At 27.7% G+C, this 5,527-nt stretch overlaps 1 long non-coding RNA gene across 1 annotated transcript; it reads left to right on the forward strand.

Moving 5' to 3' along the window:
• The first annotated feature begins 545 nt into the window (after positions 1-545).
• Positions 546-4,980, forward strand: LOC115244770. Its single transcript, XR_003885425.1, has 5 exons — positions 546-714; positions 984-1,182; positions 1,474-1,633; positions 2,146-3,658; positions 4,086-4,980. It is a non-coding gene; the product is annotated as an uncharacterized LOC115244770 (long non-coding RNA).
• The last annotated feature ends 547 nt before the right edge of the window (positions 4,981-5,527 follow it).

Genomic DNA, 5,527 nt, shown 5'->3' on the forward strand with positions numbered 1-5,527 from the left:
TACCTAACGTCCGGGAGTGTCTTATTTCGAGCGTGGATCCTAATCCTTTGGGCGTATAAATCCCTAAAGACCTCTTCCTTAGCGGCTAGAGGCACAACAAATTTTACCTGATAAACCAAAAATTCGCAGTGTAGTTAATACAAGTAAGTTTTGTTGTCAATCATCAACAGCAGGTACTGCATAAAAAAGTTTTAATTACAAATATTATTAACTTTCAATTTGTTTTTTAAGTATGTTTTATAAAAGAATGACTGTTTTTCAATATCATTTTAAAAATGTTGATTAAAAAATTTAATCAAAAAAATGTAAAAATAGACGAGTACATAAATTTTTAATTTACTACGCTATTGTTTTAAGCTGATTCGATAAAAAATTCAAACATTATTTTTTCTTATTTATATAAATTTAATTTTTATTTTATTCGACAATAAATTGAACTTCTCATTAAACCATTATTTTATGAAAAAATTTATCGAATTTTAAACTTGATATTATTATATATAAGCGGAATTATTATCCATCTTAAATTAATGAATCTTATTGTTTTTTAAAATAGATATACCAATACGAATTGCAACATGTACTGCAAAAAAAGAACAGGAAGAAACTCTTCAGTTTCAAGACGATTCTGATTCCTCTAAGCAAATACCTACTACTGATATATAATAAATGAGAATGAGTCTTCTACGTATCAACATCATACATTCTGTTGTAGTAAGTACGAGCAGATGAGATCGCTATATTGATTAAATACATTTTTTATTCAATTTTTTGTTAACTTCTTGAAGAGAATTATCCTGTTTGATTGAAAAATCAAGATTAAACTTTTGAGTAAATTTTAACATTTTATATAAGACTTTTACAGTTAATTAAATTTTTATTATGAAATTGTAATGATCTTTTACTCATCTAAGCGAGAAGTTTTAGAGATTTAGAGATAATTTACACAAGTCAACTGACTAACGCTATGTTTCTATTTGCAGAAGCATGTCGTCATAATATGCAAGTTATATTGCATAAGATAAACACAATTGATATGCATTTTGTAGATTTAAATGGAAACGAACCCCAGCGAAATGATGGAAATACACTACCACAATTTCCGATTTCGAAGTAACAGTTCAAGAATTAGAAAATTTTAATAAATTATTAAAGGAAGATGCAACAGCTCGTGCACAATATGTAAATATTTTATGTATTCCACTTTCTAAATTTTTAAAAAGATTGATTTTAATTTTACAATGTAGTAAAAATGCTCATAATTACGCATAATTTTTGGTTGATTATCTATCTAACTATCTACTTATCTATCTATTATCTGTATAATACACACACTTGCTATTTTTTATTTTAATCTTATAAATATAGAATAGAAGCTTTTTTTATTACAATTTAACTAACGATTTTGATTTAAGGTCTGTAATCTTAATTGTTTTCAACTGTCGTAATAATACATATTATATTATTTTTCAGAAAAAAATGATTAAAAATATTGGCGGTAAAGATGTCAAAAAACATGTTCGACAAGCTTTGACATTAATATTAAACGATGAATTTTCATGCAAACTATCATGGACAGGACAGAAAAAAACTATCAAAGTAAAAGATATGAAGTTTGTGGACATAATGATAGGTACATGATTTTTGTCTTCATAGTAGTATATGCACTTTTTTATATAACTTCGAATCACTATTATTATTATTATTCTTATTATTATTATTTTAATAATAAAAGTAATAATAACAATAAGAGCGATAGCATAGTAACTTATATTGTAAAATAATAGCCGCAGTTGTCATACTAGTGTGGAAATAGTAACATATTATTATTTTTAAACGTTATCGTTAAAGTTTTACTTTGAAAAACTTATTTTTTAATTTTATATTTTTATAACAACTTTTTTCATTTTTATAAATTTTGCCACTTGTTTAAAAGTCTTTATGTAATTCATTTTTTAACTAAAAGGTATTGCACAAGCTTATAAATATTAAACAATTTTAATATTCTTATAATATTCTAATATTCTTCATGTATGAGTTATAACAAATTCCCTGATGGTTCCCACAAAAATTGCCAATCATCAGTAGTATAGATATTTTTATTGCAGTATACTTATTTTCTAACTATATAACTTTTGATTTCAGAATCTATGATCAATTCCGGGCGTAACTGTACAATCTTTGACGTACAAGATACTATTCAAAAATGGCTGCAACATGCAAGTGATCGAGTTCGTTATACAGAAAAAAACACGCTCAAACATAATTTTAAAATTTTCATATAAAAATTTATATGTATTGTTTGTTTTATTTTATAATATATATTATATTCGCGACTTTTTTAATCCTATATGTTATCTACAGATATATTAAATGTTAAGTTCCGATTGATAATTCTAAATATAGTCAAACCGTTTAAAGTTCAATAAATTTATTATTTGTTAAAAATCATCAAAACTATTTTATATTAGAAATATAATGTTTAGGAATATAATTTCGAAAGAAGGTTCATGTACTTGTTATTTTATTATTCAATAATAAAATAATGACACCTGAATAAGTCTATAATATCATATTTGTTTGTGAAGATTTCTTACACTATACAATTTTTTTAGGCTCAGTAAAAATATAGATATAAATTAAATATGCGGGTTTATTTGAATTGTTTTTTGTTTAAATTGTTTTTTCAGTTACTTATTAAATTGTATGTTGTAAACTGGAGTAAATCGAAGCTTATTAAAGGATGAATAAGAACAGGACGATATTTTTGACAACTTTAGCTTGATATTATAAATTCGTTTTTTATTATTTGTCATATTCCAGTTTACTTCATTCGATTCTTAATATAAGAAATTTACAAACTGACATCCGCCAGAAATCTTAAATAATTGTACAACAGATGTCTTCAAGACATCATATGTGTGAATTCGTAGAATAGATATCTTTTAGATATCTCATTAAGAAGTCTAAGAAAAGTTTTCTTTTTGATGTCTTTTCGAAGAAATCTTATTTTTTTCTGAAAGCGACGCATAAGAATAATTTCTGAAGCACTTATGATATATTTAAGAAGATATAATAGGATGTCTAAATCTTACGTAGGAGTTCTTTAAGGATCATTTTAGACATCATAGTGCTATTTGGGAACTGTTAAAGTTTCTTTGATGGTTAATATTATAGAAAAGTATTACGGCCCGATTGCAACCGATTGTTATCTTCCCAGTGAGCATTATTGAGAGGATGAGCTCTTTAAGAGAACTTTTTAAAGACTTAATTAAATTTTCTTAGAAATGATATCAGTAAGTTATCTTTTTGTAAGATATCTTTCACAAGAGCTCTTTATGATATCTCTTCATAGATATCTCTAAAATCTCTAGCAAGCGTGCCATTTAAGATATTTTACGAAAGCCGCACACATGCGCAAGCAACGTACATGTGAACTAGAGACCCTGTGTTCTAGTGTGAACTGCGTGCCACTGCATGCTCTGGATTTCAAAGAGATAGCATTTCTTCAATATTAACGTTTTTAAGATAATCTTTCTTTCTTAAATTATAAATATTATTAAATATGTATTTGAGCATAAAATATATTAATATTTTCATATATATTTTTGTTATTTCTATATTTAACCTAAGAAGTTGGGTTATGTCTTCAAAAAATGTAAAGGGCGTTTTTTAATTCATCGATTGATCAATCGCATGATGCACAAATGTAGCAAATACAGGACTTTGCTGTACTTGCGCATCATATGCGATTGATCAATCGATGAATTAAAAAACGCCCTTTACATTTTTTGAAGACATAACCCAACTTCTTAGGTTAAATATAGAAATAACAAAAATATATATGAAAATATTAATATATTTTATGCTCAAATACATATTTAATAATATTTATAATTTAAGAAAGAAAGATTATCTTAAAAACGTTAATATTGAAGAAATGCTATCTCTTTGAAATCCAGAGCATGCAGTGGCACGCAGTTCACACTAGAACACAGGGTCTCTAGTTCACATGTACGTTGCTTGCGCATGTGTGCGGCTTTTTGATATTTAAAATAAGAAGTCAGATTGTGGAATTCTTTTAGATGTCAATTATATGATGTCTTTCTTTCCTCTAAAATCGACGCATTGGAGGACTTATTGATATCATAATATTATCATTTTGATGGTGTTTTCGGAAGTCCGACTCTTAAACTTGAGTACTTTATGAATTTCTTTTGATAACATATTGCTCACTGGGTTGGTTTTAAACAAGACTTAAATATGTGTCTATCTTTATTAATTTAAAAAAACAGATAAAGACATATGTTTAAGTATCGCTTAAATCCAAAATAATGTTGGTGCAACCTGACCTAAGTATTGCAAAAAAAAATATTGAACAAAAGAATATTACCTTTCCTTTCTCTTTTGCGTTGCTTTAAAATTTTTAATTTTGTATTTTCATCTGTTTAGATCTGCCGAATTTAGGAAAATCCTAGAAAAGTGAAGAGTGGACTTTTTACTTCGATGGCCAGAGGAAAATTTTTTCTTTCATAATTTAATGTAAAAAAATTGTTTTTTATTATAATGCTAAATTTACCCAGTCAGCCACGTCTGTTCTAACAGATATTGCCAAGTGCTTGCTACAAATTATTGTCAGCAAGAAGGCTACAAATTTGGTACAAGAGTTGTTATTACCAATTAAGCTGGCAGATTGCCGGCAAAAACCAAACAAAGCTTGCTAACATAACTAGACAACAAATTGGCGGCAGAAACCGAGCAAAGCTTGCTGACATGACTGACATCAGATTGTCAGCAAAAACTGAGCAAGGTCTGGAGTGCGCAATCTGATGGCAAATTGGCAGCAAAAACCGAACAGAATCTGCAGCTTATTACAAAGTATTATAAAATAGTTCAGTCGCTTATCGTTATGCGGCGCGTTATTCATTATCTATATACCGTATTCAAATTCTTGTCATGAGTGTATATAAAGCCTACAAAATGCTAATAATTTTATAATATATATATTTCTATCAGTTCAATTTTTGACACAATTCTTATACAGGAAATTCAGATATTGAACTGATTTTTGGCAAATCGGACAAATAATTGTTCGATTTTCACTTATTCGAACAATTTCTGTCCAAAAAGATCTTTAATTTTATAAATTAAATTATTTAAATTTATCTATATGTTTTAACACATTAATATATGATTTTATATAATGTCTGATTATCTAATGATCATTTTATGACCAAAACTTATCATCATTTTGTTACTTAGGGTTGAGACTTTAAATCCATTTAAATATACTGTTTTATATGAATGGCCAAAAGCTGCAGAATTTGTTCGGTTTTTGCTGACAATCTGCTGTCAGATTGTCTTGCGCAGATCTTGCTCGATTTTTGCCACCAATTTGACGTCAAATCATGTCAAGCTCTGCTCGGTTTTTGCCGTCAATTTGCTGTCAGGTTATGTCAGCAAGCTTTCCCAGACAGCACAAAACGTCCTCAGGATCATCCTGAATATGTCCAGGATGGTTCAGGAT

The sequence above is a fragment of the Formica exsecta genome, unplaced genomic scaffold (genome assembly GCF_003651465.1).
Source record: "Formica exsecta isolate Colony F162 unplaced genomic scaffold, ASM365146v1 scaffold863, whole genome shotgun sequence".
NCBI lineage: Eukaryota > Metazoa > Arthropoda > Insecta > Hymenoptera > Formicidae > Formica > Formica exsecta.